Below are 13,643 nucleotides of genomic sequence, written 5' to 3' on the forward strand. Positions count from 1 at the left end.
ACTACTCGTTGTTGAGAGGAATGTCATTACACGTATTGCACTGAGGTTGACGGACATCATTTTGAGCATTTATTGAATTAATGTTGTATTTACAGGTAATCACGCTGTAACAGCATGCGTTCTCAGAAATGATACGTCCACAAAGGTACATGTATCACATTGGAACAACCGAAATAAAATGTTCAAACGTACCTACGTTCTGTATTTTAATTTAAAAAACCTACCTGTTACCAAGTGTTCGTCTAAAATTGTGAGCCATATGTTTGTGACTATGACAGCGCCATCTATCATAAAGCGAAAAAAAGTGGTCCAACTAATATATTTCCTTGCGTACTACACGAATATGTAATAAAAGTGGGGGTTCATGTTTAAAAAAACACAGTTGATATCAGTTTGACTTATGGCAGCGCCATCTAGCGGGCCAACCATAGCGCCATCTGGTTTCCCCCTTCAAGCTAGATAAGTTTCGTTCTTTGTAGTTTTTTCGTTTGACGCTTATTTCGTGAGATATTTGACCCGGTCACGATCAATGGACCACCCTGTAGATCGTCAGATGAAACTGGAATACATGTAATATTAATATACGAGTTTTTCCAGAAATGAGAATCTGTATGTTTAGAGAACTGAAGATTCTGGAAAAACGTGTGCAGTCCCAACGAGTCAGCAACTATGTTCAATTTATTAATAAAAGTCGCGTTTCTCAGTTCGGTGCGTTGTTGCTAAGGCGAAGTTCCATTACTACGTCAATCGTTATGCACTGGCTGTGCATCATCGGCCTCGAGGCGTTATCGTGCACCAGTAAGATGCAACCACAAACATTCCTGTGTGCCAGCCGCGGTAACTTTGGAGGACGCAGTGAAGAGGCTGCTGCGTCAGCCGGGAGAGTTGCTCTCATCAGCTAGACTGCCGAGCTTGTCTGCGCGTACGTGCTGCTGCCGGCGCCCACCCACTGGCGTAGCTGCCAGTTTCAGTAAGTGACAGCTGCGCACTCGCGCAAAAGCATCAAGAAAGGACCTCTGCCTGCAGGCGCAACATGTTGACGTGCGAGATGATCCACCGCAGCACACTCGGAGCTTTGAACCTGCTCTTTATTTCTATGATGATACTCAGTTTGTTTAGGAGGAACTGGAAAAATCGTTAAGTTTTATCGGTTATCCCTCCCTGACTTGAGAACAAGGTTTCAAAGCGAGTAGTGTTTCAAGAAGTTTGACAGGGTAGCTCGTAGCGTTAAAATTGGATAACGAATGACTAAGGGATAATCAAGAAGTGAAAAATACGTAACACAAGATAGATCTTCACAATGAGGCTGCTACTTCTGCGGCCTTTTTTTCTACATACAGGCAGAGCCAGAGCATACCACTAAAACTCAGATGATATCTCAGCAAACAATCTTCGTAATATCAACAAACAGAAGACGACAACTTACGTCCTTCTGAATCTGCTTACAGTATACATCGCTTAGTCTCCTCCTACGATTTTTATCTCCCACACTTCCTTCCAGTACTAAATTGATGGTCCCTTGATGTCTCAGAATGTGTCCTATCCACAGATCCCTTATTTTACTCGGATTGTGCCACAAATTTCTCTTCTCCCAAGTTCTATTAAGTACCTCCTCATTAGTTGCGTGTTCTGTCCACCTAATCTTCAGCATTATTCTGTTGCACCACATTTCAAAAGCTTCAATTCTCTTCTTAGCTAAACTGTTCATCGTCCACGTTTCACTTCTATACATGACTACACTCCATACAGATACTTTCAGATTTCCTAACACTTGAATCTGTATTCGATGTTCAGAAATCTTTCTCAATCAGAAACGCTTTTCTTGTCATTGCCAGTCACATTTTATATCCTCCCTGCTTCTGCTGTCATCCGTCATTTTACTGCCCAAATAGCAAAAGTTTGTCTCATTTTCCTAATCTAATTTCCTCAGCTTCACCTGATTTAATTCGACTACATTGCATAATCCTTGTTTACCTTTTGTTGATCTCTATCTTATATCCACCTTTGAAGACACTGTCCATTCCATTAAACTACTCTTCCAAGTCCTTTTCTGTCTCTGACAGAATTATGTCATCGATAAACTCAAAGTTTCCATTTCTTCCCTCTGAACACTAATAGCTTACCCAGATTTTCCTTGGGTTTCTTTTAGTTCTTGCTAAGAGTACAGATTGAATAATATCGGGGAAAAGCTACAACTCCGTTTCCCTTCTCAATTATTGCTTCCTTTTAATGCCACTCGACTCTTAAACTGCCGTATGGTTCCTGTACAAGCTATAAACAGCCATTCGCTCCCTATATTTTACCCCTGCGACCTTCAGAATTTCAAAGAGTGTTCTAGTCAACATTGTAAACGACTTCTCTAAGTCTACAAATGCAGTATAGGTAGGTTTGCCTTTCCGTAACCTGTATTCTGAAAATCGTAAGGTCAGTACGGCCTCGCGTGTTCTACGCACCTCCGGAATCCAAACTGATCTCCCCCGAGGCTGCTTCTAAGACCCTTTCTACTCTAGTTTGGTGTTAGTATTTCACAACCATGACTTATTAAACTGACAGTTCGCTAATATTCATACCTATCAGTACCAGCTTTCTTTGGAATTGGAATTACTACATTCTTCTTGAAGTCTGAGGGTATTTCGCCTGCCTCATACACCTTGCACACCAGATGAAAAGTTGTCATGGCTGGCTCTCCCAACACTGTCAGTAGGTCTGAGGGAATGTTGTCTACTCCTTGGGCTTTGTTTCTATCTAAGTCTTTCATCACTCTAACAAATTCTTTCCACGGTATCATGTCTCCCATATCACCTTCATCTACATCCCCGTCCATTTCTAATTATTGCCTGCAAGTTCATCTCCCTTTTGCAAACCCTTTGTATACTCCTTCCATCGTTCATCTTTGTCTTCCCTGCTTAGGAGTGGTTTTCCATCTGAGCTCTTGATATTCACACAAGTGGTTCTCTTTTCTCCAAAGGTCTCTCTAATTTTCCTATAGGAGGCATGTATCTAATCGCTAGTGATAAATGCTTCTACATCCTTACATCTGTCCTGTGGCCACTCCTGCTTAGCTATGGTTCTCTTTTCTCCAAAGGTCTCTCTAATTTTCCTATAGGAGGCATGTATCTAATCCCTAGTGATAAATGCTTCTACATCCTTACATCTGTCCTGTAGCCACTCCTGCTTAGCTATTTTGCCCTTCCTATCGATCTCATTTTTGAGACGTTTGTATTCCCTTTTGCCTGCTTCACGTACTGCATTGTTATATTTTCTTTTTCATTAATTAATTTCAATATCTCCTACGTCACCTAAGGATTTCTACTAGGCCAAGTCGTTTTACCTATTTGATCTCTAACAACCTTCACTATTTCATGTCTCAATGTTACCAATTCGTCTTCAACTGTATTCCTTTCCCCTGTTCTAATCAATCGTTGCCTAACACACCCTCTGAAACTCTCAACATCATCTTGCTCTTTCTGCTTATCCAAATCCCAGTTTCCTTAATTTCCTACTTTTTTACAATTTCTTTAGTTTTAAACGACAGTTCATAGTCAAAAGATTGTCAGAGTCCACATCTTCCCATGGTAGTGTCTTAAAATTTAAAATCTGGTTCCGAAATCTCTATCTTGGACGCTAAAGTAATTAAACACCGTCGACACCAAGGCAGTGCGTGAGAACGGGTAAGAGTGTCGTATTCTTAATATGGTCGTCATAACAGAAGTCGAATCCCAGCAAGACTACCAGAGGCTGCAAAAGAAAGTGAATAAAATTTCACCGTGAAGTGTGAGCTCACTAGAAAAACGCAATCACGCTTTATTCTATGAGTTGCCATACAAGATGACCAATACTGGGGCAATTCCAACAGGACAATGCAACACCCCAGACGTCCAGAATTACTACAGAGTGACTCCAGAAACACTCTTGAGTTTAAACACTTCCGCTGGCCACTAATCTCCCTAGACACGAAGATTATTGAGCATATCTGAGATGCCTTGCAACGTGCTGTTCAGAAGAGATCTCCACCCCCTCGTACTCTTGCGGATGGACAGTCCTGCAGGATTCATGGTGTCAGTTCCCTCCAGCACCACGTCAGACATTGGTCAAGCCCATGCCACGTCGTGTTACGGCCCTTCTGCGTGCTCGCGAGGGCTCTACACGATATTAGACAGGTATACCAGATTCTTTGGCTCTTCAGTGTTGTTGAGGAGAGTCAGATTTTTAATGGGTGTTCTTTTAGAACGACACGATGAAACATCCTGAGCGAGGAACATAACGATACAACGTTTTATGGTCCTTGCAGCGTATCTTTCCTCACTGGTGCTAAATCAGTTAGTTGCTGTCTGCTTCTTGCGGCTTTACCTACTTATTTTCAGCGATCACAGAACCTGTTGACCAAGCGCTGCATCAAGGATCTACTTAAAACTTTTATTTCTCGCTGTCTCTCTCCAGCCTGCGGAGATTCCCAATGCTGCGACGTTCTTCTCTATGTCATCTTTCCACCGTGTGAGAGGTCGACCCAGTCGTATTGTTGCTTGGAGACTGCCCTCAAATGCCTTCTAAGGAATTACGCTGGGTTCCATTCTAGCCACAAGCCCAGCCTTTTGTAGTTTCCTACTACTTAATTTCTGGACAACAGTGGGTTGATAAATTTCGGTATTTTTTTGAGCTCTCCAGATACCATTTTCCAACAGCGTTATAGGTAGCATTTAAGGTGAAATTCAATATCAAAAACGTACTCAATGCTCGCTCAGTATTCAGGGAACACGACTGATGTGCCAAATACATCAAATGTATGCTATCACGACCGTTTCTATTTTGTGAGGTGTTAACATAAACATGTGAAAAACCTTACATGAAAACACGCGTGCCATCGTAAAAATTCAAATGAAAGAAACCTCGATGTGGTAACCGAACTGATATTGATACGTACCATGACTGCTTCTAGATCAGAAATAACACAAAGTTCTGAAAATTCTGAACACACCCACTTCGGTTCAAAAATGGCTCTGAGCACTATGGGACTTAACTTCTGAGGTCACCAGTAACCTAGAACATAGAACTACTTAAACCTAATTAACTTAAGAACATCACACACATCGATGCCCGAGGCAGGATTCGAACCTGCGACCGTAGCGGCCGCGGGGTTCCAGACTATAGCGCCTACAACCGCTCCGCCACTCAGGCCGGCCCCACTACCGGAACACGTAAATACGACTTGCTTGGCATTCCTAGTGCATTTTACAGAAATTGAAACGTGTTTTCATTCATTTGTGGCTCCACCGCTGAAAGCATTGCCCTTAATGCTAATAAACATTTACAATATAACTTGGGTACTGTGTGATAGATCACTTTCCGCCTTTGTCAGGGTACTACTCCGTAGCAACAGATACGGAACTGTAATGTGGTAAGGTAAAATGTTGGTGTATCGAATATGTATATTCCCGTTAAATTTTCAAACGAATTCATTGCATTACACAGTTATCGCAAGGGTGCTATAACGCCGTTAATTTTTATAATTATTTGTTGTATCTCAGTAGACAGATCGTTTAATAATAAAAACAAAGCTGATTTTTTTGGCATTTTCCGAATGACTTAGCACTCTACTCCTGAACATTTACTATATTAGGTATGTGCAGAATAGGTGAATATCCTCTTCAATAGTGCTAATATGTAGATGTAGATGTAGATGTAGAATATCACTTCCGTTTTAACTATCAATTGTTCAGTTTACTTAAATTTGCCAACCTCATATAGCCTAGTTCTAGGTCACATATCTCAGTTGGAAAATATTTTACATATCGTCGTGGAAATGAGATCTAATGGCGCAACGGATTTCTTAATTTCTTTCACTGGCGAATATCTGCGGGTCACCAGTCACCGACCACGTGACAAAAACCCAGAAACGTATTTCCAACAGTTCATTAGGCACTTTATTTTCCTGGGCACAAGGTACTTTTAGAGCGAGGTCGTTCATCATTTACTAATGGCGCTTGGAGGGATGCCACAGCAATCTGCTATTGAATAGCGAATGGGCTGAACTGCTGGCGAGGCCCGCCGCTGGGGCCTGGTGAGCGTGTCAAGGCCCCCGCTGATGGGTTAAGTGTGCCGCGGATGTCACTGTGTGCTCACCTTTTACGCCCATTGCGCTGCTGTGTCCTACGCCTGCAGAAAACCGGCGCGCCTGCCAACTTACGCTGTTGCCGTCCATAACTTCGGCCCCTCGCACGGCCACTGAATTCGAAGAAGTGTATCGGGCGGCTGCGGGCTTAATATGGCTTCTCACGAGAAACTTCTCGCCAGAAAAGATCGTGATTGCGCCTTCGACTTTTAGCCAGAACCGAATAAAGAAATAAGATTCTGGGAGTTAGGAGGACAAAGTTACACGAAGAATAAATGCAACGGCAGTCGGAAGACACGTAGGTTTTGGTTCATCTTCCCGTCATCATTGATGTCGTCATAAATAGAGCACAATGGGGAATGAAATGTATCGTGGCCATATCTAAGGAGCTGTTCAGCATTTTCCGTAAGTTATTCAGAGATACCGTGTAAAGCTTGCGTTATGATTGTCGAACGCATTCCTCTTCAGCAGGAGCCCAGTGTTCTCTTCACTGAGTCATCCATTTGCTCCACTTATTTTGCATCTATCTTCTGATTTGCTTTGATGTGTCCCGCCACGAAATCCTTCCCCGTGTCAGCCACATCATCTTAGAGCATCACTTAAACACAAAGCGTCCTGAATTATTTGTTGAATGTATTCCAATCCCTGTCTTGCCCCATGTCCGAAAAAACAGATACCATCTTCATATATATAGTTATGGCTCACCGGCCATTTGAGCATCTTCTGTGCGGATGCACACACATTGCCCGAACTCTTACGGGAATCGATGAAGCTGCGAGTAATGAGTGCAGTAGTGCGGGACAGTAAGTTGGGAATGTGGTGGTCCCGGCGGAGGTTCGAGTCCTCCCTCAGGCATGAGTGTGTGTGTGTGTGTGTGTGTGTGTGTGTGTGTGTGTGTGTGTGTGTGTGTGTGTGTTTATCCTTCAGATAATTTAGGTTAAGTAGTGTTTAAACTTAGGGACTGATGACCTTAGCAGTTGAGTCGAATAAAATTTCACACATATTTTGAAAAGCTGTCCCTGTAGCGCAGTGGATAGCGCGTTGGACTTCTAATCCAAAGGTCGTGGGTTCGATCCCCACCAGGGATGTCTACATTTTATAATTAAATTTCAGTGCTATAACAACATTTAATAGCCGGCACAATTGCTTATTGAGTGAACGGATCAACGAACAACCTGAACGAGTGTCGTCGGACGTCCGCCACGAACAAAGTTAATGAACAATATAGAACAAAAATAAGATAGAAAAAGGATGGATAGAGCGCCTGCCTTGTAAACAGGAAATCCCGGGTTCGAGTCCCGGTCGGGTCACACATTTTCAACTGTCCCCGTTGACGTATATCATCACCTGTACGCAGCTAAAGGTATTCATTTAATTGTGTTATAACAACATTTAATAGCCGGCACAATTGCTTATTGAGTGAACGGATCAACGAACAACCTGAACGAGTGTCGTCGGACGTCCGCCACGAACAAAGTTAACGAACAATATAGAACAAAAATAAGATAGAAAAAGGATGGATAGAGCGCCTGCCTTGTAAACAGGAAATCCCGGGTTCGAGTCCCGGTTGGGGCACACATTTTCAACTGTCCCCGTTGACGTATATCATCACCTGTACGCAGCTAAAGGTATTCATTTAATTGTGTTATAACAACATTTAATAGCCGGCACAATTGCTTATTGAGTGAACGGATCAACGAACAACCTGAACGAGTGTCGTCGGACGTCCGCCACGAACAAAGTTAATGAACAATATAGAACAAAAATAAGATAGAAAAAGGATGGATAGAGCGCCTGCCTTGTAAACAGGAAATCCCGGGTTCGAGTCCCGGTCGGGGAACACATTTTCAACTGTCCCCGTTGACGTATATCATCACCTGTACGCAGCTAAAGGTATTCATTTAATTGTGTTATAACAACATTTAATAGCCGACACAATTGCTTATTGAGTGAACGGATCAACGAACAACCTGAACGAGTGTCGTATTGATTTACTTGTAATTGCTCTACAGTTCCTAACCCTCTACAGCTCCCTCGAGCACCATGGATATTATTCGTTGATGTCTTAACACACATTCTATCTATGTTATGTTAACCGGGGACCTAGAAACGACGCAGAGGCTCCGTCCCCGCCGCAGCCGCAGTGGTCCGCATCCGCACGACGACTACCGCAGTCCACTTCACCCCTCCGCCGCCCCACACCCAACCAAGGGTTATTGTGCGGTTCCTCCCCCGGTGGACCCTCCAGGGAACGTCTCACACCGGACGAGTGTAACCACTATGTTTGCGTGGTAGAGTAATGGTGGTGTACGCGTACGTGGAGAACTTGTTTGCGCAGCAACCGCCGACATAGTGTAGCTGAGGCGTAATAAGGGGAACCAGCCCGCATTTGCCGAGGCAGATGGAAAACCGCCTAAAAACCATCCACAGACTTGCCGGCTCACCGGACCTCGACACAAATCCGCCGGGCGGATTCGTGTCGGGGACCGGCTCTCCTTCCCGCTAGGAAAGCCGTCATTCTATCTACAATCTTCACTGATACTATGTCCGCAGCTTCGATGCACTGTTTAAATGCTTTCGTAAGGCATTGAGCTGTTATTTTTATTTTCTTGTACTACTGAACAACTTCGGTGCTAAACAAGTTTCAAGTATCTAAAATAGAAGCATCATATACACAGTATATTAAAATCAGTTGAGAATTAAACAAAAAGTGTATCAGATTTCAATATATGCTAGGAAAATTATACTTTGCTTCAAAGAAGAATGTCAGTGGTACATTAGGTTTTGCAGTTTTTGCTTCTGTGTTTAATTGGCGTTCATCTTTGTTTCGTTGATGAGTATGTAGTTGTCATAAAATTGGAAACGTTAGCTCAGTTGTTATGGGAGCACGTCGTTTTTATGATAAACACAAATACAGAAAGTTAATAAATTCAACTTACATACACACTGCATAACGAGTGTTTTGGTCATATGGAGGTAAGAGTATTAATATTAATTGAATTAAAATACAAGCAGTGTATGCAATTTACCATCTGAGCTTATAAAAGTTTAAAATTCAGCTTTTATAGCCGTGTAATGGAAAGGGAATGAATATTATGAATTGAGAATATGACTGCCATCATTTATTGTATTGTTACGTAATCTTCTTTGTCTTGTGGTTCTACATATTCATGATTATAGCAATGACTGTGGTTTCTATGGCTCTGCTAAGCATCATCGCAGGACTGGCGTAAAATCATCGAGAAATTTTCCGCTGCGTAGTTCTTTTTGTTCGTTTATAGCTGCTTCCGACTGGTCCTTTAGATGGATATAAATTTCAGTATTCCATCACATCCATGACGTTGTTTCTGCATTACGCGCAGAAACTCCAGTAATTTATTAATATTCTACTACGTGTTTTGTGGTTGGCGTCTTTTAAGCGTGCAGCAAAGGTGGAGCGGCAACTGTCACTTATTGCTGTGTGTTCTTTAAATCGGGGGGGGGGGGGGGGGGGGGAGGCGTGATTTTTTTGTTTTCTTTAGAAACAACTTATTTTAATTAATTGCGGTTAATACTTTTGCCCCTGTATGACAGAATAACTCTCGTTATGCGCTATCAATGTGCGTTTTACACATTACTTTTGTCTATATGTGTCTGCTTAGTATAAATATCTGTGCAACAAATGATTAATAGTGAGGTGCTCACATAACTGAGCTAAACATGTCAACCTTCATGACAGTTACATATAATCATTAGCACAAGAACTATGAACTGTAGATAATTATATGCAGAAGCAAAAATCTGTATGGCATAATGTACCATTGAAAATCTTCTGTGAAGCAAGCTATAATTTTCGTAGCATATCTTGATATCCGACATATTTTATGTTTAATTGTTAACTGATGTTAATACGTTGCGTATATTAAGCTTGTGTTTTAGATACTTGAAAATGGTCTAGGTTAGGAATTGTATAACAGTACAACAAATAAATAAAGATCACAGCTGAAAGTGGCGCAAAAGCATTTCAACATATCCTGTCGTTCTGTCCCATCTTCTTGTCGATGTTTCCGCAGGTCCCTCTCCTCCCCGATTCAGCGGGGAAATGTTTGATACCAGTAGAAGTCTTTCCGACAGGAATGCTGTCTTTTGCTGTGATTGCCTGGTTTTTATGTCCCCGAGCATCGTCCTTCATGCGCTATTTTGCGTACAAGGTAGCATAATTCCTTAATTTCTACTTCTTACTTCCTATTTTTTTTGTTAAGTTTATCACTAGTCTCATTTCTGCTATCCTTCATGTCTCTCTTTGGTTTACTTTCGGTCGATAGTTTGTACTGATTATATGGTTCATTCTATTCAAAAGACCCTCTGTTCACCTTCCTCACTTTCACTGAAGATAGCAACGTCATCACCGAATCTTATGATGGATACTCTTTCACCCTGAATTTTAATTCCACTCCTGAATCTTTGTTTTATTGCCATCACTGCTTCTTCTATGCACAGATTAAACAATAGGTGCGAACGTCTGCATCCATTTCTCTCACCATTTTTAATCCGAGAACACCATTCTTCGCCTTCCACTTTTATTTTTCCTTGCTGGTTCTCGTACATATTGAACAGCATAATACCCGCCTTTCCCTGTATCTTATATCTGTTTTTATGATAATTTATAACATCATGCGCCAGTTCACATTGTGTAACGCTTTCCTTAGGTCGACATATCTTATGAACATGTCCTGATTTTTCTTAGGTCTTGCTCCGTTTTCGAGAACAAAGTCATATTAGCCTCTCTGACGGCTCTACACTTCCTTAAAACCAATCTGATTGTTATCTAACAATGGCTCAATTTTCTTTTCCATTCTTCTGTCATTACTCATGTCGGCAGCTATGAAATACTGTAGCATCAACCAGCTTACGTGATCTTGATATGTTCCAGATTGTATTCAAAAAAAGTCGGGTATTAACGAATATGTGGGGAGGAACTAAGTAAGCTGTCAGGGTGAGGTAAATGAAAGCCGTCAGCTGTTATGAGGGGAAGAAGCAAGTAAGCTGTTGTTGTTTTGTTGCTACTCATGACTCAATACAAGAGTCGCCTGATGCCTGAGCATAAATGATTGATACAAAATAAAGGAATATGTTCTATGGCCTGTAGACTGATCAGGAACTGCTATTTAAAAGATTATTTTCACCACGAAGTTGACATAAGAAACAATGTCCCTCAGATATAAGTATAGTTGTTGGCCTTGGTTAATCTACACTAAAATGAAATGGGATTAACTATCTACTGAAATGATAGACAGAGGAATTCGATTACTGTAGTGACAAAGATTTACACAAATGGGAAAAACTGAACATGGTGAAAGTCGTCGTTCAAATAAACAGAAAATACACGAAGTAATAAACTATCTCAGTTAAAAGAAATGCACGTATTGTGGGTCCACAAGATACTGGCAAATACACTGTAACCATTCTCAGTTGTGTAATACAATTAGAGAGAGTAATAAACTATCTCAGTTAAAAGAAATGCACGTATTGTGGGTCCACAAGATACTGGCAAATACACTGTAACCATTCTCAGTTGTGTAATACAATTAGAGAGAGCCAGAGTCCTACTCTGGAACACATTAAGACCTCTTGAAATATATATTCTTTACTTGAAATGTGCATCTCCACGTCTCTGTCGTAGTGTTCCTCTACTGTCTGCTTTCCCATTGGCTAAAGGACATTCCCATCAGAAATACATCATTCTAAACTCTGCAGACATGACTTGCAACAATATGATTGCTTCCTGGCTTAAACTAATATATTTCAATAATATTTAAATTAAGAAATGTCATAAACATTCGGTTACACCCAGATCATTTGCAATAAATATAAGCAATAGTTGGTTCATAAATAAATAAACCAGCTTTCGTGCCTGAGTGTGCTAATGATAAACTACAAAACAGTGTCCTTAAATATTGCTTGAACAATAATTTATGCCTGCTTGACATAAGTGTCTTTTGGTTCTCTTCTAAGTGGTGCTGCCCACTAACACATGCAACTGACCACTTTTAAATTAGCATAGTTTTTCAATAGCACTTGCAGTCTACATTTAAATAAAGTTACTGGCAAAATAGAAAACTTCTGATTAAAAAACTACACAAGTGTGACAAAATGTGAGATACTCATGCCGTATTTATTAGCTATGTAACAGTGGGCAATACTATAGTCCGGACAAACGTTTGTGAAATAAAAAAAAATTGAAAGACGTAATCAATGAAAAATGAAATACAGATATGTAGCTTTCAAAGACGATAGCTATCATGTGAGATGTTGAAATAACACGATGCATTTAAAAGTTGTTAATTCAAAGGTTCATTGTGAAAAAGTTCAGGGTAAGGTGGGTAAATCCGACGCAGTAATTTCTTGTGGCTATAAAACTCTTATCCGAGATCGGATCTTAACATTATATATGTTAAATTATAGGTAATATAAAGGAGCAACTGCTTGCAAACTATTTTTATTATACCACCAATAGTTTTTGAGATATCCGTATTTTAAGAAACGTCCATTTTTCCGTTTGCAAAAATGGTGGGGTAAATCCGACTCTTTATTTGTCTGGCTGATTTTGCACAGAAATAGTTATAAATGAACGGTTTTTTGGGAAACAATTATAAGCAATTATATTTTTTACATAAATGAACAAAATGTATTCAACAAAATAGCAATGTTTAGAGTACTAAATGTACTGGAAGTTAAATGAATGTAAATTTTAATTGAAAAAAGTTGATTTCATTGCACGGCAGTGCAACAGCAGTGCTGATCTCAGAATGTTAAAATCACGAGCGACAGCTCGTAAAGACATTCCCATTTGCATTGCAGCAACTGCTAGGTGAATATCGTTTTGATGGCGTTTTGTTGTTTTCCGTTTGTAATTTCGTACCATTTTCCTAAAAATAAACAAAAATTCACTTTCTTTCCATAAATAATTAATTCCATACACATAAACGATGAAAATATGCTGTCGGATTTACCCCGCCATTTAGCGCTCGGATTTACCCCATCATGCCATTTTACGCTTAACACACATAGAAACAATTTACACGAAATTTCCAGCAAAAACGATACATACACTGAATAGGTCACTAAATGCACTACAGAATTACTTACCGTTTGTTTTGCGACCGTTTTATATAATAAAGTAAATCTAGTGATGCAATTTCCACAAAAATTAAATTGAAACAATCAAAAATACATTTTTTTGTGTCTAAATGTCAAATGCGGCAGAGCTGTCAAGGAGACATTTCCGTTATTTCGAGTGCTCTACATGGTAACACTAATTCGAAATCTCTCCGCTTTGCCGTTTCTCAAAAATAGAGGGCGATCGGGTTTACCCGCCCGGTCGGATTTACCCCACCTTACCCTATTCACTATGAATTGTTAGTTTTTTTTTGTTTTAAACATAATGAAAGTATTGTTGTCATTGGATGCGCCTCATTTTTCTGACAACCGGAGTGGTAACACCGGTTCCCGTCATATTACCGAAGTTACGCACTGTCGGGTTTGGCTAGCACTT

The 13,643-nt window shown here is 40.6% G+C and overlaps 1 protein-coding gene and 1 non-coding gene across 2 annotated transcripts in view; both read left to right on the forward strand.

Annotated features, from left to right (window-relative positions):
• Window positions 1-13,643, forward strand: part of LOC126299195 (organic cation transporter protein-like) — a 352,718-nt gene that overhangs the window by 108,210 nt on the left and 230,865 nt on the right. The window lies entirely within an intron of this gene.
• On the forward strand, window positions 7,125-7,197 carry Trnar-ucu (transfer RNA arginine (anticodon UCU)). The gene has a single exon. It is a non-coding gene; the product is annotated as a tRNA-Arg (tRNA).

This window comes from Schistocerca gregaria, chromosome X, assembly GCF_023897955.1.
Source record: "Schistocerca gregaria isolate iqSchGreg1 chromosome X, iqSchGreg1.2, whole genome shotgun sequence".
Lineage (NCBI taxonomy): Eukaryota > Metazoa > Arthropoda > Insecta > Orthoptera > Acrididae > Schistocerca > Schistocerca gregaria.